The sequence below is a fragment of the Vicugna pacos genome, chromosome 6 (assembly GCF_048564905.1).
Source record: "Vicugna pacos chromosome 6, VicPac4, whole genome shotgun sequence".
Lineage (NCBI taxonomy): Eukaryota > Metazoa > Chordata > Mammalia > Artiodactyla > Camelidae > Vicugna > Vicugna pacos.
This window is the reverse complement of record NC_132992.1, coordinates 51,698,417-51,722,366: the sequence shown is the minus strand read 5'-3', so window position 1 is coordinate 51,722,366 and position 23,950 is coordinate 51,698,417. Positions and strand designations below refer to the sequence as shown.

The window sequence follows — 23,950 nt, the reverse complement described above, 5'->3', positions numbered from 1 at the left end:
GAATAATTTCCCTTCCCACCAGAAAACTCAGTCTCAAAATTTATGATTATTTTGATGAAAAACTTTTTAGAAAGGATTATATGGACTATTTGGAAGTCATTTTAGGATCACACGAACTGATACTGTATGAATGAACGTTCACCACTGTTGTTGGAACTCGGTGAGCCTTCTTACCGTGCCCTTGCTTCATAGAGTGTATGGTGTATAAGAGAGCGTTCAGAGCTCATCAGAGGAAGTGGCTAATCTCTGAGTGACATGGGCATTTTGGAGAGCCAAACTGGCAACCATTTGGAATTGCATTTTAGATGACTTTCAGAGAATAAAATTATACATATTATAAAAACAGGTAAGATACCCAGCATATTTACAGACTTCCGTTTTATTTTTCCTTCTGTATCTGCTTTTGAATATTAGATAGTAATGTAAATGTGGTTGACAGTGGGTTTACACTAGAAACATGGGCGACCCATTGGCATATGTTGTTAAGATATTGTCAAGTAATGGGAGAGTCCTATGTGTCTGACTGTGGCTAGCACATGACTAGTGTGTAGCTACCAGCTTCCTCTGCATGTGACTGGGCTGTGAGCAGAGATGGGTCCACCTGCCAGGGATGATTCTCCAGGTGTTTTCCCCCTTATCTTGATGCTGTTATCTAGTTGAAGGTATAGAGTTAAGTCATCACGAGTTCCAAAATAATTGAGCAGAGCAGAGCTCTACTGCCTGGGAGTACTTTGGAATGTGAATCAGAAATAAGTTCTTGTATGTTAAGCTACTGAAAGGTTGTGGTTTATTTATTATAGCAGCTAGGACTACCATAATAAATATAGAAGGTGATAATTAATAGTATAAAAAATTATAGCTAAATTTAAAAGCGAGCAGGAGAAGAATATAAGATCAGATTTTAAAAACTCATAAAAATATTAAGAAAATATTAGGAAATAAATATAGAGGGCAAGCAAGGATGTTAAATAAGAAATAAAGTAGATAGAAGAAATAAACCATATTCCAAGTGTGAATGAACTGATTTCCAGTAAAAGGCAGACTACTAGATAGAGTTAGAAAACAAAACCTAGCTGTGTGCTATTTACATGAAATAAAGTGCAAAATTGATGAAGAAAGGCTGACAAGGAAAGAGATCTCAGCTAAGATCTACAGTTCTGGGCAAGTGAAAACCTAAAGAAAACAAGGGTGGCAGTATTAATAACAAGGTCATTTTTAAAATTTAGAGCACAAAACAAAATAAAAAGGACAATATATAATACAAAAGGCATATTTTTGAAGAAGTTACATTAGTAATAAACCTGCATGAAATGCACTCAGTAACAAAGAAAACTGGCAATTTTTTTTAAAAAAAGAGCAATTGTGTTACTTTCTGCTCCTAAGTCAAGCCAATTGAGATAATTAATTAGAAATTGAAAATAAATTTTAACTAAAGTTAGAAAACACGTACCTATATAACTCTTGTATCAATGAAGAAATTTAAAAAAGAAATTATCAGCCCTGCAAAAAGCAGTGTAAAGGTGAGCACTTCATACATATGGAACACAGGAAAAACTAAAATGTAAGGGATACTGGATAGCTTTAAAAGGCCTCTTATTAAAGAATAGAGAAAAGAACAGAAATCAATTACTCATCTTAAGAATTTTAAAAAGTGCACTCACTAGGAATTCAAATCAAATTCCATGACCATGGGGAGTTAGTCTTTTTACCCCCAATTTTATTGAAATATAATTGGCACACCTCACTGTATAAATTTATGGTGCATAGCACAATGGTTTGACTTACATATATTGTGAAATGATTACTGCAATAAATTTAGTTAGCATCTATCATCTCATATAGATAAAAAGAAGAAGAAAAAAAAATTTCCTTGTGACCAGAACTCAGGATTTACTGGGTTTACTTTCCTATGTATCATATAGCAGTGTTCACTAAAGTCCTCCTGTTGTACATTACATCTTTAGTAATTGTTTTTTTTAACATTTTTTATTGATTTATAATCATTTTACAGTGTTGTGTCAAATTCTAGTGTTCAGCACAATTTTTCAGTCATTCATGGACATATACACACTCATTGTCACATTTTTTTCTCTGTGATATATCATAAAATTTTGTGTATATTTCCCTGTGCTATACAGTGTAATCTTGTTTATCTATTTTACAATTTTGAAATCCCAGTCTATCCCTTCCCACCCCCTACCCCCCTGGTAACCACAAGTCTGTATTCTCTGTCCATGAGTCTATTTCTGTCCTGTATTTATGCTTTGTTTTTGTTTGTTTGTTTTTGTTTTTTAGATTCCACATATGAGCGATCTCATATGGTATTTTTCTTTCTCTTTCTGGCTTACTTCACTTAGAATGACATTCTCTAGGAGCATCCATGTTGCTGCATGTTATGTTATTGCATTATGTTGTCGGTTTTTATGGCTGAGTAGTATTCCATTGTATAAATATACTACCTCTTCTTTATCCAGTCACCTGTTGATGGACATTTAGGCTATTTCCATGTTTTGACTATTGTAAATAGTGCTGCTATGAACATTGGAGTGCAGGTGTCATCCTGAAGTAGATTTCCTTCTGGGTACAAGCCCAGGAGTGGGATTCCTGGGTCATAGTAATTGTTTTATAACTAGAAATTTATAACTTTTGACAACCTTCCTCCAGTTCCCCTCCCACTGACCCCCAATCTCCCAACTCTGGTAACCACAAATTTGATCTCTTTTTCTGTGAGTTTGATTTTTTATTTTTTAGATTCCACATATAAGTAAGATCATGCAGCATTTGTCTCTCTCTGTCTGACTTATTTCACTTAGCATAATGCCCGCAAGTCCATCCTTGTCACAAATGGCAGGATTTTCTCGGATTTTTTTAATGCCTGAATAATATTCCATTGTATATACATACCACAATTTCTTTATCCATCTATTTGTTGATAGACACTTTAGATTGTTTCCACCTCCTGGCTATTGTAAATAAAGCTGCTGTGAACTTGGGGATGCAGACATCTTTCTGAGTCTGTGTGTTCGTCCCCTTTGGATATATTCCCAGGAGTGGAATTGCTGCATCATGTGGTTGTTTTGTCTTAATTTTTTGAGGTCTGTTTCTTTAGATTTGTAATCTTGGCCCCTAGCAGAGTACCCAGCTCGTAAGAGACCTTTAGTAAATATTTGTTGAACAAATAGGCCATAGGAAATCCAGTAATGAAAACAGCTGCTGTTCACCAAGCATGTACAATGTGCCAGCTCACTGTACTTGGTGTGAATTAGTTCACCTACTCAGCAATCCTGTGGAGGTATCCCATTTTTATAAATGAGAAAATGGAAGCTTCAAGAGGTCAAATGAGTTGCCTAACCTAAAAATTTAGCAAGTGTCAGGGCTGAGGTTGAAACCTATGGGTCTTATTTCAAAAATTCATGAACCAAATTACTATTTGACTCAGGAACAGTAGAACCTGAATAACCTTGCAAAGAGAGGATTACATGTTTCGTACAATTCGAGGGTATCAAATTTTCACCTGCCGGCCAGGTGTAAATATGGAGCTCTGGAAGTCCGTGTGACTGATCAGGACAGGCTAAGGCTAGCTGCACACTGCACTGTATTTCCTCTGAGAAGCAGTGGGTCAAGCAACAAACTTATTTGGTGGGTTGTGTTAGTTTCCCGTAACTGTTGTAGTAAGTCATTCACATATGAGTGGCCTAAGCAACAGAAATATATATATTCTCTCACAGTTCTGGAGGCCAGAAGTCTGAAATCATGGTGAGCAGGGCTGTGTTCCCTCCCAAGTCTCCAGAGGAGAATTGATTCCTGCATCCGCCGGTGTCTGGTGGCTACAGGCATTCCTTGGTTTGGAGCCATATCCCTCCAGTCTCTGCCCCTTCTGCACGTTGCCGCCTTGTCTGTGGGTGTGTGCTGGCTTCCTCTGCTTCTCTTTGTAAAGACACCCGTGATGGCACTTGGAGCCCTCCTGGATAATCCAGGGCGATCTCCTTATCTCAGAATTCTTCACTTCATTACATCTGCAAAGACCCTTAATCCAAATAAGGCAATATTTGCAGTTCTAGGAACTGGGACTGGATATCTTGGAGAGGCCCTGACTCGATCTACTACAGGGATTTACCGAGACAGAGTTCCAGGTTTTGAGTAGAGGGGAGGCAGGAACACATCCATCTGAATAGTGCAGGTGAAAACTGTCAAAATAACTGAGAAGAGGGGAATCATTTGGACTCAGGTTTGGGGGGAAAGCTGCGTGAAAGTAGGAACTGAGCTGTATGAGGAAGACGGTAAAGAATTTTGTGGGGAGAGGATGAGCAGAAACCTGGAGCTGGGTATGATGAATGAGATGAATTTCGAGACAACGAGAGGGTCTGGTAAAGATTTCTCAGGATGGTCAGTATTCATCAATTGTTAAGTGACTAATATCCAATAATAATTTTTTAAAAACCGGCGGTGCATGAATTGTGAGGTGGGAGGCAGCGTTCTCCAGTAAAACTCCATTCTCTGGCAGACATTGAAGCAGCAGTTCAGAAATCCCAAATGTTCCTCCGTACACACATCGCGGGGGCCACTTGTCTCCCCATATTAGAGCTCAAACCTGCACTGTCAATAAGGAGTCTCTGAGATCCCAAGAGTGGGATGCAGTCCAAAGATACAGATGCCTTTAGGAACATTGAGGTAACGTCTAGGGATCTGAGAACCAGAGCCTCTGCTCTTGAAAGATGATCAGTCTCTACTGATGTTGCTTCATTCTGAATATAAATCCTCATCTACCCAAGTTTTCTGTACAATATCCTTAGCTCACTTCTGTGTCTCCTAGCCGTTGATCGCTTGGGGCTTAGAGCGACTCTGGTAACTTTAGTTTTGCAAAAGGTGCATTTATTCTTCTGGGGAATATCATCATTTTTCTTCATTCTTTCTGACAGTTTGTCCATTATATTCTAAATTTGCCCATGGGACAGAAATAAATAGCTCAGGCTTCTTTAAAAACAAAGTGCAAATTGAATAAATCTAGAAGCTGCTTGGTGTACCTGATGCTGATGGAAGAGTGTCTTTCTTCAATTTATTCAGTTCCTAAAGGAGCCTGGTTATTTATTTTGGTTCATGGCGAGAGCTCTTGGCATCAAGGATAGAGCCAGAAAAATTACAAGTAGCAGTTGGGCAAAACTATAGCCGACTCGAGGCATTACTGAAAATCTGATTTATCCTCTGTCTTGTAAGGTAAAGGCAACAGCCTGATACCAGACAGACTATATTTGTGACTTGAGATTGTAACATTTAAAAATCCTACTCCAGTGTAAATTACTTGTGTGTCTGTGGTTCTGAGGAAACTTGTCTCGCGCAGAGGTCCTCAGTGTCCCCTGCTTTGTTTTCACAGGGGAGCCGCACTCCTCAGGGAACTCTGGCTCCCAGCTGGCTGCCAGACTGGAGGGGCCTTTCAAGCAGCAGTTTTACAGTGAAACCCTTTTGGTCTAGAAGGAAAAGAGTACTCCTACAGGAAGTGGACTTCAAGGGTATGCTTCAAAGCACCTTCTGGTCTTTCTTATCCCTCCTTCACTTTTGAAGCATGTTAAGAACCCTGCTGCTGCTTTGAACTTTCCCCCAGGTGCACTTCTGACCCTGAGACTTGGGTCTCACCTGGGTTCCACCACCCAGGTGGGGAAGAAGTTGGCCAGGGAGGAAAAAAAAAAAACTAATATCCTAGCTCTCCTCTGACTCTGATTTATGTACGAAAACATTTCCTGATGTGTTCCAGCTTGCTAGTCTTAGGCACGATCTAAAGAAAATAGATAAAAGAGCTAAAATTGGATCGCTCCAGGTTTAGGTGAACGAAGCTGTAGGATGTAAATAATGCCAGGAAAAGTTAGGAACAGAACTAGCTAAAGATGCAAAAGGCTAGAAGGCTGATTGCCAATTATTATTATTTCAAGTACCTATGTTTGCTCTGGTAATGTGGGGATACACATAAAATATTAAAGGAATTTTGACACACAATTTCATGTCATGGTACTAAGTGTACGTATGAGCTCAAGTATTACAGGCTTACCTAGAAACCATTGTGGGTTTGGTTCTAATCCACCTAAAAAAGCAAGTCACATGAATTTGTGTTTCTCAGTGTATGTAAGTTATATTGAAGTGTATACTTCAATAAAAAAAGAAAAAAACTGAGAAAAAGTTATGTTTACACTATCTTGTAGTCTGTTAAGTGTGCAGTAGCATTATGTCTAAAAAAGTACATACCTTAGTAAAAAATACTTTGTTGTTCAAAAATGCTGTGATCTGAACCTTCAGCCTGTCACTGTAGTAACATCAAGGATCACGGATCACAGATCATCATAACAAATATAGTAATAATGAAAAAGTTTGAAATATTGTGAGAATTACCAAAATGTGATACAGAGACACAGAGTGAGCACAATGCTGTTGCAAAATGGTGCTGGCGATCTTGTTCGACGCAGGTTGCCACAAACCTTCAGTTTGTAAAGAACACAGTATCTGTGAAGTGCAATAGAGCAAGGTGTCTGTATATAACAGCGATGCTATTTCCTACTTGAATTATAACATAAGTGGGTACAGATATCATGGCTTACAAATGCTGGTGTAGGTAATACAGAGCCATTTTTAAGGGAATTTTCCAATATTGATTAATGTCTATCCTGACCTATATTCCATTAGAAATGACTGTAAACTTTATCCCAGCCAGTTCAACATATACACACTCAACTGGGGATTTCTAAGTCAGTTCCAGATCCTCTAGGCCAGTTCCCTCCTCCACCTCTGCGGTGGGCAGACATCTAAGGTAGACTCCACGGTTCCCGAGTCTAGAGTTTGCGTGTTTCTCAGTTGTTCGGTCAGTCACTAATGTAGGTACTGCTGTGAGCAGATTTTGCAGATATGATTGAGGTCCCAAATTAGTTTACTATGAGGAAGGGAGATTATCTTGGTGAGTCTGGCCTCATTGCATGAGCCCTTTAAATACAGGTCTAGAGGTCAGAGACAGAGAAATCAGATTTGAAGCTTGTGAAGGATTTGATGTGAGGGAGAGTCCTCGTGGATGGCATGAAGGACGGGCGAGGCCACATGGCGAGGGTGCAGGCAGCCTCTTAGAGCTGAGAATGGCCTATTGCTGGAGGGCAGAGGGAACAAAGAGTACCCACCGAACTGAGAAGGAATCTGGTGACCAAAAGATGAGGAAGGCAGGCAGCTCCACAGCACCAATGGATCAGTTTCTTACAGGGTAACTTACTCACAGGGTGGGATCAGCAAACAACGATCCAGAAACACTCACAGCCACACTCGGCACCGCCAAGGAGCCGTTGGGACAGTTTCACAGGTAACCTAGGGTATGGGGTACGTGTTTGGAAACAGGAAGTGCATCCCTAAGTCAAGATTTATGAATGAGGACATAGTCCTGTGCATGTGGGGAACATGTCAGTAAAGGTCTTCATCACTGGGGACTAACAGAGCACAGAGGCCACTTGGTTCTAAAGATTGTTAAACAAAATCTGTTAACTACAAAGCCCTTGATGACAGGGAAGTAATTACCGCACAGGACGGTCCTGAGTGGGGTCAGTGGAAGTACAGGAGGGAGGGACTGTACGGGCCCAAGGCGGCGTCGGTCACGCCAAGAGCCATGCCCGAGTTTAGCCCCCAAGAGCTGACAGCAGGCCCGGAGTGAGGCTGTGGTCCTGCAGGTTCAAGGATCTGAACTCGCCAGCAACCTCGGTGAGTCCGGGAGCAGCGCTCTCCTGAGCCTCCAGACAGGTCAGGCTGGCCGAGAGCTTCCTTTCAGCCTGTGACACCCTGTCCCACAGGGCCGTGCACTCGCCAGTGTGCAGCTCTCCATGCGGGGCCGCTCGCCGCAGAGCAGTAGCTAGCTAGCACAGCCTCCTTCCTGGAGGTTGCGTGCATGTTCTAAACGGCCAGCGGGTTCAAGGTCCCGGCGGTGGGAGAGAGGTCAGGAAATACCAGGCACGCGGGTGTAATCAGCCCAGGTGGGAACCCCATGGTCGACTCCGCACTCCTTTTCGCTTTCCACCGCCTCCCGCACTGGCGTCTGCTGTGCGCGCTCGGCCGCCTGCTGCCCGGTCTGTGCCGCAGCCGCTGCTCTCCCCCGCCGTCCTCACCTCCGCCTTCAGAGGCTCTGCGAGGCTGTCCTCACTCAGATTCCTGGCGTCCCTCTGCAGGCATTTCTAACCCATTGTTCCTCGTCGTCTGGACATGGGGCTTGTCTAGAAGGCTGGGAAAATTCCTGGAGCTTTCTGGGGGAAGAAAGAAATTGTGCTCTCAAAACTCCAGACTTGTTTGAGGCTCTGTCCTTCTCAGCTCACCGTTTCTCCAGCCCCAACACCGGATGTTTGACTCAGGAGAGGGTCAGGGTGTTAGTTTCCTTCTTTAGAGATTGTCATTAATGTCTAACTATGGCTTTTCTCCTCAGCACCTTCCAGGACAATTCTATATCCTCTTGAATGGGAAACACTTGTACAGCAAATGTTCTTCCATTTTTTTGTTTCATACCCGGATTTTGGTTATGTTAAATTAAAAGCCAGTAATTCAACGCATTTGCTCTTTAGTTTTGCTGTGACACCTCCATCAGTGAGTACTGCATAAGGGTGATGGGGTGTGGAAGGACTATAGGGAAAGAAAAAAACACATGAATTAATGCCTCCAACATTCCTTCACGATGCACAGTTTTTTAGAGCAAGTTAAGAAAGGCACAGCTACTCAAAGAGAACAAGAGCATCTAATTCTCCATTAAGATTACTCAAGAATAATGACAGAGGAACTGCAAGGACTCTCTCTAGGGCAGGGCATTTAAAACCAAGTTGTTTTAGATAAAGAATGAGTTTAATTAGCATTGCTATCATATAATATTTTTCAAGTATTTACTAGGATAAATATTTTATTAAGATTTTCCAAATCGTAATCCAACATTCAGGTTTTGAAAGGATACTTGATAAAGATGAAGCTTTTTGCAAAGCTCTTCTGGAGAAATTAGCCTAAATGTTCTGATTTTTGATGTTACTTGAATACATTGGATTCTATATTTTTTCTTACCTGAAAAAGTATTTTTACTGGATAATGAATATACTTGAACAATATGATGGAAGGATTTGTAGAATAATAAAATACTAGGACTATTACAAGGAGACTTAGTGGTAATTTGTTTTAAATTTCAGCCATTAATGCTGCACTGTGTATACTTAACTTACTCTTGTTTATAAGGGACATTTATTAAATTCTAACCCTCACTTAAATTAGCAGGAGTTTAAACTGTGCTTTGGTCAAAGATTTAAAATTGATCTATCACCTAGATGGTAAAGAAATTGGTCAGTGAGAGAATGATTCAGATTTTGACTTTCAAAAATGTATCTTAAAGAAAGTAAACTAGTTTAATGTATCCCACTGATGGAATACTCATTTTGTATTTCTAATTTGAAAACCTGCTTTGTATGAATGAGATGTTTCCGCAAAGGTGAGTGATAGAGGATTGTGTTGATAGCACTGTGTGAAACAGACATGTTATAAAATATTACAAACTTGTTGGTAGCTCAGGGTTAAATGCTTTTGTGTAAGCATTGTACACAATGTAGACTTGACTGGTAAATCTTGTAATTTACCAATTCAAATATGATTTCTACAAATGTAGGGGTAATGTTTGTGAATAGCAAGTTTTAGCAATATCCTCTTATTCAAATTTTGGGCACTCTGTTAATTGATGGATACTGAGGTTCAGTACATCAGGTTTGCCAACAGAAATGAAAAATTTGGTGTAGGGTACTGCTGCTTGTCTTTGATGGCACTTGCCATTATTTGGTAATTCTCTAGTAGATACCAAGGTGTGCAGGAAGAACACGTCTAGTAATTGGGAGACAAGTTGTGTCAGGATCCTTACCACTGGCCAATGCTAGAAACTCAACTGGTACTGGTTAAATGAACAGTGGAGGCTCAAGGAGCCTCACTGGCAGCCTGAGACAGTTTTTGAGGATGTCATCACTTATATACTTCCCCTTTGGCTTTCCACTCTATCATTTAGTCAAGCTTTGGTCTCAGAACAGCATCAATCTAAGGAGAGCAGTGACTCTTAAGGAAGTCTCCTGGCCTTGCTTGAGCTATAATTCAGCCCTTGAACTAATCACGGTCACCCAGAGGGGAAGTGGGGTGCTCCGATCAGTCAGCCTGAGTCATGTGACTTGAAGATCTTGGCAGAAAGCAGGCCTTCCTAATTTACAAACTCATCCAAAAAGCATGGAGTGGAGGAAATGCAGTTCCAAATTGAAAAGACCCCCATAACTAAATCCTCTACTTGTGTTCTATCACATTTTTTCTTTCTTTCATTAACTAGAAGTGTGGCCAACAGCAAGGCACTTAAATAGTCTGGGCCCTGGTTTCTTCAACTATAAAATATGGTGTTGTGCTCTCTGATTGGTATTCATCCTTCCGTCTGTCTATCCTTCAATTAGTGCCCACTCTCTGCCAGCACCAGGCTAGTCGTTAAGAATCCAAAGAAGATTAATTATGACCCCCCCCACTTGATGGTGTAGTGTGGGGAATAGACAGAAGGGAAGTAATAATGGTACACTCTTATGTAGAGTAGTGTACAATATTAATAATGCCAGCTATCACTTGTTAAGAATCTATTATGTGCTAGATTCTGGTCTATATGGTTTATGTACATTACAGTATCTGGCCCTCACATAACATAACAAAGCAATTACTGAGCTAAAGTATTTTAAATATGAAAAAAACCCCAAAAAACCAAGACTAGAAGAATTTGGTAAATTACTCAGGAACAGATGATCAGTGGTAGAAGCTGGAAATTTTGGATGAATGCTAGACTCTAGATTCTCTGTTCTTTTCACTCTTCCATAAGCAGAGAGGGAAACACCATCTCCACAGGGAAGGATCAGGGGGATCTTCACAGAAGAAGTGACATTACAGCTGAGTGGAAGGTTAAGAACTTGCCAAGCGGAAAAGAGAAAAAAGCTTGGAAATGTGTGGTTTGTCTAAGGAACAGTGAGCAAATGTTCCTGCAAAGTTGGGTCAGGAGCTCCTGGGGAAACCGAGAAAGGCAGCTGGAAGAGTTGACTACAAATGTGTGAGGGGCTTTGAAGGAAGGACATTTGGACTTTATTGGTAGATGGTAGAGATGCTATGGAGGGTTTAAGACAAAACTTTGAAGAATCATATTTTGATTTAGAAATACCATCAGAAGTCCTTTTGATACTAATAGTTTAAGTGGCATCACATGCAATTGTACATTTTATTGAATAAGTTGAAAACAGAGGAGCTTGAAACAGTATGTTGAACAATTTTTGTTTTGAATTCTATAACGTCTCTCATATATGAATTAACATATTCTTTCTTTTTTCCCCCATACTGTTTCTCTTCTTGGTTGGCATTTCCTGAGTACTACATGGATGCAGAATTTTAGATTTTATGTTTTTACCTGATCTCCATTTTATGTAACGAACAACAGATTCAGAAAGCTCGGACTTGTCTGTGGTTATATCTATGACTAGGCTTTCCAATTCAATGCTTTTTTCATACAAAATACCTTGCCTTTGTGTTAATCAATAAATAGGATGAGCTAAATGTCTTGGGGTCATTTTCTCTGTGGGAAAAGACAGTACGAGCTGAGGGTGATCAGAGTGGCTGTGCTTAGTCACAAGGCTGCCATTGCACTAGACTTAATTTTTTAAATTTTTTACCATGTGGAGTGTGATAAATTAAATGGAATGAACAAATCAACTAACTGTATATTAATGCTGTTAAATTATTTTTGAGTCATTTTGTCTGGAATTTAATTATGTTTTCATGTTAAACCATTTTTCATTTGAAAATGCCCTCTAATACTTACAGTGATGTCTCATTCATTACAGTAATTTCTTTGAGTATATCACATAAAAATTGGACTTGAGTTATTATGGCTTTTCTTGAGATGACGTTAACCCTCTGGCCTGGTGCTAAGAATGCCTTGCCACTTTAAATAGATTAGAGAGGGTCTTGTTACACTTAATAAAGATTGGCCCTACAGGACCCTAAAATTGCATGAAAGTAAAAATTTATATGCTTTGAAAAAGTAAAACACAACCCAAATCTCTCGTATTTTCATCTACTTTTTATGATAGAAGGTACAGATTCCCTGGGTTTTTATTTTGAATGAAAGATTAGCTGCATTTAAATAATCAAACTCATCAAACTTCCCTTTCTTGAGCCCTTTTCCTTGATTCTCATTTCTGGATACAGATGAGGGACAATACTGGTATTACAAGTCATTTTGGGTAAGCAGACTCCGAGTTTAAGTGCTGTGTCTGGCATGTGGGGTGGTTCAACCACAATCACCTTGGAAAGAAGCTTGCTCTCACATTCCTCTCTCTCTCTCATAGGAATAGGTTTAATACATATGTGTCCTCAGGTCAGTATATATCTTATACTCACATTAGAACTTTTTCTTTCAGTAATTCTTTGTACCCATGGACTCTAAAAGCCAGTGCCCACCTGGTTTGACTCCCAATTTCATTGCACTATTTGTTGCTTGGTTTTATTAAATTTATAAAATGTTTCCCTGATTTACGTGCAATTACATTTGCTCTGTAATTCCCCGGTGCTTAGTGGACACGTTACTATTCCTCATGGTTGGCTAAAGGGAAGTTTTCAGTCCACAATTATGTTGCTTCATTTTTGCTGGTGCAGGTCAGATAAGGTGATGGATTAGTAGTGTGCAGTCTTTATATTGTGTAATGTCTTTGCTGACACAAGGGAAGTTTATGCATGTAGTAATGAAATTCTCTGTTCATCAAATAGTCTAGGAAAAGCTAATCTTTAAAATGTAGTATTGATAAGAGAAAGGCTGAATAGGTGGAAATTATTTCTACCTAAGAGCATAGTGGGTAATACTAAGATGAGAAAATGAGTTAAGAAAAGCTTCAGGAACTTGGTTAAAACTGGGTCCGATGATTGTACTTTCCCGTTAATGCTCATTTGAGGATACGTGCTTCTCTGAGGAGAGTCATGAAAAGACAGCACACATTTTTATTCCTGTTTGCAAAAGTTTCTCAGACTCCAGGAAACTGCCTCAAAACTGCTTAGAATGAATTTTGCAAGTTGCTTTTTATTTTATTCTGGGAAATAATAGGAACAGTCCATACTAGAAGAGCAGAAGGTGACATTTCAGAATGCACTTACCCTGATGAAGTAGAAATATTTCAGGAAATATTCGAAACAGCTTTATTGAGGTATAACTGACCTAACAGACTGTGTCTGTTTAAAGCGTACAGTTTTCAAGATATTATACATCTGTTAGAGCAGGCAGATAGCTCGATATGAGCAGAGAGAGGGGGGCACAGGCCAAATAGCAGGAAACCCTTCATCATGTGAACGACAGGGGTCCCTGGGCGGAGAAGGAAAAGCCAGAAACTCTGGACTGATAAGTGATCACACTTTTTGGGGTGCCAAGTGGTCTGGAGGCCAACAAAGAAAGGTAGGAAAAGGCAGGACTCTCCAGTGTCCGAATGTAACCTTTTGCTCATTATGCACTCATTTCAATAAAATTGCCTTGCAGATTAGAAGTTCCCATCATGCACTGCCCCCCCCCCGACATATCTGATCCAGACTAAATAAGAAAAAAGATCCTTCCTCCCTTTGGGAAGGTGGAGCTGGGATAAAAATCAGGGAATACAACCTGCAAGCCTTCCCTCCCCAGTGAATATTCCACCCACTCATTTTCACACTCTGTGTAACCAACTTGCCAAAGAAACTCAGGGCAGCTGCTCACCTGAGCCTGCTGGCTCTCCCTTTAAGAGTGTACTGTCCATCCCTTAATAAATTCCCACTTTACTTAACCTCTGTGTCTCATCTCTGAATTCTTTCTGTGACTAGACAAGAACCTAGTAACTGGCAACACATCTAGACACAATTCTTTTATCAGATGCGTGATTTGCAAATGTTTACTCACATTTATGAGTTGTCTTTTCCTTTTCTTAACAGTAGTATGTTTACACACTGTAATTTTTATGAAGTCTGATTTATCAGTTTTTCCTACATGGATTGTACTTTTGGTGCTGCATCTAAGAAACCCTTGCTTATTCTGAGGTCACTAAGATTTTTCTCCTATACTTTCTTCAGAGATTTTGTTTATGATCAATTGAGTTAAGTTTTGTATAAGATGTGAACTATATATTGAAGTTTATTTTTTGTGTATGGACATCCAGTTTTTCATCACGATTTGTAGAAAAGACTATCATTTCCTGATGGAATTGTCTTTGCAACTTTGTTGAAATTAGTTTTCCATGTATCTGTGTGTATATTTCTGGAGTCTCCATTCTGTTCCATTAAGTTATTTTTCTGTCATTGCAGCAGGACCACACTGTCTTGATTACTCTAGATTTATAAGAAGCCTTAAAATCAGGTGGTGCTAGTTCGCCTGCTTTGTTCTTTTCTAAGTCATGTTGACTATTCTAGGGCCTTTGCATTTCCATGAAAATTTTGGAATCAGTTTGTCAGTTTCTACCAAAACGCCAAACACAATTTGGAGTGAGATTGTATTAAATCTATAGATTAATTTGAGAGACTCAGTATCTTAAAAAATCTCATCCTCTGACTCAAGAACATGGTTTATCTTTCCATTTATTCAATCTTTTAAGTCCCTCAGCACTATTTTGTAGTGTTTAGACCTTGCAGTATTTTGTCAGATATACCTGAGTATGCCATTTATTTGTGATTATTGTAAATGGTATTGTTTCACAAAATTCAAATTTCCGATTGCTTGTTGTTATTGTATAGAAATGAAAATGACTTTTGGATGTTGGTTTTTTATCCTGCAGCTTTGCTATTAGTTTTTTTTTTTAATAGATTACACTGAGTTTTCTATTATTTAAATGCTTTTATGCTAATAGTCTCATCTGTCACTATACTTGATGTTTAGGGGCCATGAACACTTAGCAGATACTTTCTCTAAAGTCACCTGTGAAAAATTTAACAATTCCATAACAATTAACATTTAGATCTCCAACAGAGAATGCATGGTGTTATGGGAGTTATGGCTGGGACCCAAATGCAGTTAGAAATTAAATAACTATCTTTTGCCAGAGACCATAACTAACTGGAAATTTTAAATGGTTCCCTATATGTTAACGCCCAATAAATATTAAATGTTAGTACAGTTAGGTGGGCTGCAACTCTTCCTCCCAATATTGATTTACCTTCATATAACATTTATCTTCTAAAAAAACAGAATAATGCATTGAGGAAATCCAAGTGTCTCTCTTTAGATCATAGTTTTCTGTTCTTTGTCCTTGGGAACATTGTAAAGAACTTTAATTAGGATTAGCAACAGTATTCTGCCTTTATTAAAGTACATTTAATGAGAATGTTTGGGTTATTTCCTCCTGAATAATTTCAAGTATTAAAACTTTGTTCTTTTAAGATGTTTACAGAGAACTAATCATAGCAAATAAATCACTTTCAGAAGTGATTTATTCCAAAGACAGATTTATATTGAAAGCATTCTCTCTCTGCCTATTTAAAGACATGAAAATGCAAAATAATTCTAACTTGCATGGAATTTTTCAGGTAAATAGTTTCTTTTGATCTCTTTTAGGGAATCTGCTTTCTAATAAAAAGCTTTTAATTATTAGGCAGTTAGATAAAGATATTTTGGAGAAATTGTTCTTATCCTATAAATCTGGATTACACTGTCCTGGGTGCTCCTAAAGCTCTCCATTTTTTTCTACTCATGACGTTGCTCATTCTGTGTAGGGATTACCTATTTTCATGTTGATAATCTCTCTCACTGTCAGCTCTGTGCAGTCAGGGTTCCCGTCTCCTTCTTGCTGCCTAGCATGGCATGGCAGACAGAAGGCCTTCCAAAAGTGCTGCTACTGAACAAATGAGTTACTTGAAGACATGCTGTTTTAGATCTAGTTTTAAGTAACTAGAGTCTATGAACAGTGTTAAATCGTAAGATGATTCATTTAGAATTCATGTACAATTTTAGTCATCTAACTTGTATATATTTAAACATTATATAAGTAAATAATAGTATTAGCAGGTGAACCAATTATAATTTTTTTAAATATAATTTTTTCATGGCCAGGGAACTAACTAAATATTTTTAACGTCATGTGATGCTAATATTCAAAACAGAATGTTAGTTAAGAATACTTTGTTCCCCTAAGCCATTATCTACAATTAGTATATTGCAAAATTGTTATTGTAGCATTTCTTCCTGTCACACTGTTACAAAGTACACAAATATTAATAATAAATGCATCTTCAAAAGAAAGTCGATAAATTTGCAGCTAGCTATATTTGTTTATAATTCTAGTTTAAATTAAATGGAAATGAAGTTTGAAACTAATTATTAAAATGTGGGTTTTTTCCTGTTTGTAGATGTCGCTATTCATACAGCCCTTCTCCCTGATCATGCAGCTCAGGTATGAGAAACGACGGTGCATTCCCTTTGCCTTTGGTTATCTAACATTTAGATCCTCTGTTTCTTCTGCTTCAATTACTTAAGGTTTCTAAACGTTGCAGACAAAGGAAACTTTTCAGCTTTTCTAATTGATTCCATGGAACTATGGCTTAGCACCAAGCACAGAATTATAAATTTCAAAGAGAATTTAGTGTTGACTCCAACCCCTTTATTTGAGGAAGAAGCGTATATTATGTTTGGAAGTTCTATAATAATAGATTTTAAAATTCTTATCTTCAGAGATTTAGACTTTACCTAAATCTGCTCAACAAAAATCCTCCTAGGTGAATGAAAACCATAAGGATTATAAAAAGGGGAAAATCCTCTGCATGAGACAAGCTCATATATAACTCTAAATTTCAATCAGGATGCATATTTATCAAAATACTTGAATTTATTGGATCCTGAGTTGCCAAAGGTACAATACTGTAGTATAAGTCACAAGGACTTGGGTCAGGAAAAGGCTACTAGAAGGTCTGAAAATATTACTAGCAATTCAGTTCCTTACTGCAGGGAAATAGCAGGGAAGAGCTGTATGACAGTTTGGGTTTCTTCAGAGCAGAGCCTGAGACGAGGATTCTGGAGCAGAGATGATTTAGACAGTGACTCCAGAAACAGGAATTAGGGATCAGGGAGGGAGAGATAAGGATGGAGGGAAAGGCAGCATGCTGGAGTGCTCTCAGAGTTGCTGAGGTGAGTCATGAGCATTAGATTCCACTGGGACCTCTAAGAACGATACAGAATGCCTCTCAGAATTTTTCCTTGAAGGAGGAGGTAGAACATTTGTCTCCAGTGTCCTGTCTTTAATTGGTTGAAGGCTGTCTCAGGGGCCCTGCCTGTCCTTTGCTTCCAAGCAGTACTGGTGACAGATGACAGATGAGCGAGCTCCTAAGGTTTCTGAGAGGGAGTTGGGACTGAAAGCAGAAGAATACAGAGTTCCTGCTTCAGATTAGATGTTGGTGGTCCCAGGTGTGACTGAGCCCACATAGAACTGTCCACCAGAGCTACAGCTGATATCAGAAGTGGTGGGACATGAGGTATCAATTAGCAGCACCTGATCTTAAACGAGATGGTCACTTAGGCAACCTGGGAGTTCCAGCACAAAAAAAGTGCAATACTGGTGACGTAGGAGAGAGCAAAGAGAGGAAGCAGAAAATAGTTTTGTCGTTTTGAGCAGCAAATACATTCTAAAATCACTTGGTGGCTGTCTCACTTTGTGTTTTGGAATTTCTTTTTTCAGAGCGAGCAGATCACCAAGGTGGTAGTTGGAACGGTGCACACGGGGTGATCTAGTTTACATTAGAAAAGTAGATTTTGACTCCAAAAAGTATGTGGAAACAAAAGAGCACATGGGCTTGAATTAAAAAAAAAAAAAGACACAATAGCAGAGAAGTTGGAAAAGAGTTCAAAGAGAACAGAAAAATAGAACAAATTGAAAAAGTGAGGTGGGTGAGTTACAGAAAGAAACTGAAGATAGAAATAAAGCTATTAAAAATTAAAACCATATTGGAAGTAGTGAGTAGAATACATGATGAAAAACGATAATTTATAATGCTAGTAAAAGCTCATATTTACTTACTACATTCCAGGAACTCTTCTGAGGGTCTTACTTGTGTATGGCTCATTGACTAATCAGAACTTCCATTAGTTACTATTACCATTATCTGTGTTTTATAGATGAGGAAACTTAGGCACAGACATCGTGACCCAGCTGCATCTCTCTATTTAGGAGTCCAGTTTTCCCAACACCATTTTCAGACGAGATTGCCATTTCCCTATTGCATGTTTTTGGCTCCTTTGTCAAGTTAATTGACCCTCTGTCAAAGTAATTAAACCCCCTATATGTGTGGGTTTATTTCTGGGTTCTTTATTCTGTTTCATTGATCTATGTCTTTCTGTTTTTATGCCAATATCATACTGTTTGGGTTACTATAGCTTTGTGATATAGTTTGAAACTAAGAAGTGTGATGTCTCTAGCTTTGGTATTCTTTCTCTTTCACTTTGACTAATCAGGATCTTTTGTAAGTTTAATACAAATTTTAAGATTCTTTGTTCAATTTCTGTGAAAAAATATCATTGGGATTTGGATAGGAATTGCATTGACTCTGTAGATGGCTTTGGGTTGAATAGCCATTTTAATAATAATTAATTCTTCCAATCCATGAGCGTGGTATATCTTTCCATTAATTCATATCTTTTTCAATTTTTTTCATCAATGTCTTACAGTTTCCAGTGTTCAGGTCTTTTATCTACTTGGTTAAACTTATTCTTTTTGATGCAATTGTAAAAGAGATTGTTTTCTTAATTTCTCTTTCTGATACTTAGTTGTCAGTGTATAGAAATGCAACTGATTTTTGTATCTGGATTTTGTATCTGCAGCTTTACTAATTTTAGCTTATTAGTCCTAACAGTTTTTCAATGGCGTGTTTAGAATTTTCTATATGTAATATATCTTCTTCAAAAAGTGACAGTTTTAATTCTTTCTTTCCAATATGGATCCCTTTTCTTTCTTTTTCTTTCATAACTGTTCTGGCTAGGACTTACACTATGTTGAATAAAACTGGTGAGAGTGAGCATTCTTGTCTTATTCCTGATCACCGTTGAGTATGATGTTAGCTGCGGGCTTGTTTTATACAGCCTTTATTGTGTTGGCATATCTTCCCTCTATACACATTTTGTTGAGAGTTTTTTTTTTATCATAAATGGATGTTGAATTTTATCAACTGCTTTTTCTGTATATATATTGAGGTGATCATATAATTTTTGTCCTTCATTTTATTAATGTAGTGTACCATGTTGGTTGACTTGTGGGTGTTGAACCATCCTTGCATCCCTGAGGTAAATCCCACTTGATCATGGTGTATGATCCTTTTAATCTGTCATTGACTTTGGTTTGTTAGTACTTTGAGGATTTTTCCTCTGTGTTCACCAAGGATATTGGCCTGTAATTTTTTTTCGTGAGGTATCCTTAAATGGTTTGGTGTAAGGGTAATGCTGGCCCTATAAATTGAATTCTGAAGTGTTCCCTCCTTTTTAGGGGGGAAGATTTTGAGAAGAATTGATATTCATTCCTCTTTAAATATTTGGTAGAATTCACCAGTGAGGTCACTTGGTCCTGGATTTTTGTTTGTAGGGAGGTTTTTGTTTTTGTTTTTGTTTTTTTATTACTGGGTCCATCACTTTACTGGTAATCAGTCCGTTAAAATTTTCTGTTTCTTCAAGATTCATTCTTGGCAGATGTATGTTCCTAGGAATTTATCCATATCTTCAAGTTTGTCCAATGTTAGCATAATGTCCTCACTTATCTTAGCCAAAAGGCTGCAAAGTGATCATAGCAGTGCCTTATAATATCATACATTTTTGGTATCAGTTTTCATTTCTGATTTTGTTTATTCAAGTCATCTCTATTTTTCTCTTGGGAATCTAGCTAAAAGTATGTTAATTTTGTTTATCTTTTCAGAAAAACAGCTCTTAGTTTCATCAATCTTTTCTAGTCTCTTTTCAGCTGTTTTATTCATTTCTCCTCTGATATTTGTTATCTTCTTCTACTAAGTTTGGACTGTATTTGTTCTTCTTTCTCCAGTTCCTTGAGGTATAAATTTATGTTGTTTGTGATTTTTCTTGTTTCTTGATGTAGGCTATTTAATGCTATTAATTAACCTCTCATTATTGCTTTTGCTAAAGTTTTGATGTTATTTTCCACATTAGTTCATCACGAAGTATTTTTTGATTAATCTTTTGGTTACTTCTCTGACTCTTCGATTGTTCAATAGCATGTTGTTTAACCTCCATATATTTGTGAATTTTCCAGTTTTCTTCTTATAATTTATTTCTAGCTTCATACCATTGTGGTCAGAAAAGATACTTGATGTGATTTCAGTCGTGGAGGAGTGGCTTCGTGTAGGAAATGAATGTTATCATTCAACTGTACTCTAGCTCTTGGTGTATCTCAAACCTTTGTAGTTATCCAAGCAGCCTAATTTGTTTTTTAGCAACTCCCTGTAGTTGAGGTTGTGCCAGGACCTGTCAGTTCCAAAGGGAAGGATCTCAGACAGCATCTAGATTCAGGCTGATTGGAAGACAGATCCTCATGCACAGGTTTTAAATTATGAAAAAAAATTATGGTCCTGTGAGATCATGAGTATAAGCCCTGTCTGACTGTGTCCTGGAGATGGCAGTTGATCAAAAACTGTCTCTCTATTTGTTACAGTTCCATGGGATCCAGGAATACTAGCCCCACTGGCCACCAGAGCCAGTCAGTCCAGGGTCATCCCATGGGCAGCAGCTACAAACACTGGGGCACCAAAATTTGTAAGATACTGGTATTCTGGAGCATGGCAGAGGAAGAACGTGAACATATTGCCTGCCCTCCAGGGTCTCTGGAGAGGATGTCAGTTGACCCTTAGATGTGTGTGTAATTAGAAGCCTGCACATCAAACAGCAGCTATGAAGATAAGCTAACAATCCTCCTTCACAGAAAAACTGGGCTCCTTAGCGTTTGCCTCTCTGCCGTGCCTTGGGGATGGTAGCCATAGGAACCTTTTCTCTGCTTGTTGCAGTCCTGTGGGACCCACAGTGCATGTCTCGCTGACACCCAAGCCGGGAGACCTAGAGGTGTCCCCTGGCCGGCAGTTGCGTAAGTCGGAGCACAAGATGAGGGTGCAAGAGAGGAGGTACAAGAGGCATTTCCAGGAGATACATGTGAACTGGAGTGAGGCAAAGAGCAAGCGCAAAGATGGTGTCCACTGGCCTCTGTCTTTGGGGAGTATTTCAGTAGACCTCTAGATGTGTGTTAAATTAGACGTTTGCCCCTCAGGCTACATGTGTGTTTCAGATAATCAAGTAAGCTCCACTCATAGGAGTTCTGGGTGCTTAGCTGTCAGTGGGCACTGGGGTGGATGAGTCTGCGTGTGGGAACCCTTGAAGAACCAATTCTTAGTTCCCTACAGGCTGTGGAACTCACGGATGCAAGTTCCATTGACTTTCAAAGTTGTGTGTTTTTGGCGTTCATCTCTCAGGTGCAAGTCATAAAAGTTGGGGGGCCAAATGTGGGGTTCAGACCCTTCACTCCTCAGAGAGAAGCTCGGGTTTGTGAGTTTCTGCCCTGATTGTGGGTCGCTGTGCGGGGAGTGGCGTTCATGGTGAGATTGTGTCTCAGGCTCTCCTGCCCACTTCGATGTGGGTTTTTTTGTTTGTTTGCCTGATGTGTAGGAGTCACTTATCTATTTTTTTTATATCTTTATTTTTTTCTGGGAGGAAACTGTTTCATGTATAGCTGTAGATTTAGTGTATCTATGAGAGAAGGTGAGTTCAGGATCTTTCTACATTGCCATCTTGAATTGGAACCTATTAATTTGACTTTGATTTTTAAAATGGGCAAATAATAAAATAGGCAGAATATTGGAAAACAAAGTAGCCAGTCAGCATGTGAAAATATGAACTAAATAAATGTGAATTTAAATACAATAAAACATGATTTTTTAAAATTCTCAGACTGGCAAAAATGAAAAAAAAAAAGATTAAGTGATAGCAAGGGTTCAGGAAATGGAAACTGTTAGATCCTGTTAGTGAAAGCAGATGAGCTCTTAAATTTATAGGACAAGAGTGGAATAGAAGTGCCCAGTGTTCAGTCTGCCCGGTTCATGTTCCAGCCCCCTGTAAATCATTCACCGGAAGGAGCCTGGCAACACACGTCTGCACATTCAAGTTCCACCCACCCACACCCACCTTCACAGTCCTCCTTGGCCACCCCTCAAACCTCAGAGTGTCACTTGCAATCCACCCCAAGAAGAACAGATCCAGGGAAGAGACCCCTCTAGTCCCTGGAGGCAGGCTCAGGTATGTTTGGCAGGAAATTCTCCAGTCCCCGGTACTCAGATTGTGATCCAGAATAGAGGATACAGGTTCTGGCTGGGCATAGCTTCTTAGTTCTGGGGTTTCGTCCCATTCTTGGCAGAGCCATGCTTAGAGTGGGGCCAGAGGAGCCCTCTAAAGGGCAGCTTAGAGAGGGATCCTGGTTGCACAGCTCTAAGGGTGGTTTTGAGTAAAAGTGTAGATTAGCATCTTTAGGGAAGGTTTTTAATAATGTCTATCAAACTTTAAAACTATCCTGATGTCCATCAACAGGGAGTTAAATAAAGTTTGATACATTCATACAATGAAGTTTCATACAGCCATTTTAGATACTGAGATACTGAAATAAGTTAGCATATACCATAAAAAATCGAACTAAATTAAAAAGCAAAGACTGAGGTGTAGAATGGTGGATTTAGATCATACTACATATGTTTCTTTCTCTTTTTACCATCCTGGAATGTTACTCCAAGATTTCCTATGCTACATTCTTTTCCATTGTCTATAATTCAGTTATGACTGAATTATGACTTGCTTTCTTCTTTTTAGAATAGACAGCAGTTAATACAAGATAACTCAGAACTGGGTTTTTGAGAAGAGAGTGTTTTGAGTGGAGTGAAGAGAAGGTTTTTAATATTTTATCCCCATTCATATTTTCTGGACATGGGACATTCGTTAATTTATTATTAACCATAATAGTAAGGATAGCATGTTAAAGGAGACAGAATGAGTGTGGTTTTAATGTTCACTTTACTGTTGAGTAACAGGCTCAGAGGGACTGGGCTGACCCCCGTGAGGCAGCAACAGAAAAGAGCGCAGGTAAGACAAGTGGGTGGGGATATTCACAAGAACATTCTTCAGACTAATTTTCTGTAGGAACAGTTTACTTTGTGAACATTGTTATTAATAGCGTGAAGCCCCAATTTTTAATTCCAGTCACTCTTGGACTTGAAGTTCAACCCAAACAGCGGTTGGTCAGGCTCAGTTTTAGAACTGGAGAGTGCCCCGGACAGGGCATGGAATGACAGAGGAGATATCTTCTTTCCTCTTACTAGGTTTACTTTTGAATATATTTTTCCAGCCAATACTGAGGATATAGAAGGGAGAGGAAGAGAGAGAGGACTTTCTTCTGTCTTCCTACAGTTATGAAAGGAAGGAAAATGGACATTTTCTGAGACACCATTCTTTTATGGCTAAACCACAACCAACCAATTAAATAGCAACATCATAAGTATAGACCTGAAGGCAGTAGATATAGATGATGGAAATTGAAAAAAATTTCAAATTTTTCGAACCACGAAGACCTCAAAGGAAACTCTGTTCTCTCCATTAATAGGAACAGTCTGCATATGCCATTTTATTCAACTTCTATGCTTTAAAAAGATGTAAACAGAAACTAGAAATTCAGAACAGAAAAGATGCTGTCATCAGGAAACCGGCATCTAATGTTTAATTCCAGAAATGTCACTTGCCCATTGGAACAGATTTACACACTCAAAAAGTTGTGGTATACATAACTTGAAATGGAAAGTCACTGAATTTGAGCTGAGAATTCCTTTTGTCCTTTTGCACCTTAGACTGTGTGCAAGAAATACAGTCTTTCTAGGCAGAGAATACATGGCTTATTCT

General features: G+C 38.8%; 1 long non-coding RNA gene across 3 annotated transcripts in view; it reads left to right on the top strand.

The window, feature by feature from the left end:
- Positions 1-23,950, top strand: part of LOC140696912 (uncharacterized) — a 347,036-nt gene that overhangs the window by 276,953 nt on the left and 46,133 nt on the right. For all 3 annotated transcript variants that reach the window (XR_012073581.1, XR_012073579.1, XR_012073580.1), the window contains one exon: positions 16,387-16,430. This is a non-coding gene — a long non-coding RNA (uncharacterized lncRNA). The remainder of the gene's footprint in view (positions 1-16,386; positions 16,431-23,950) is intronic.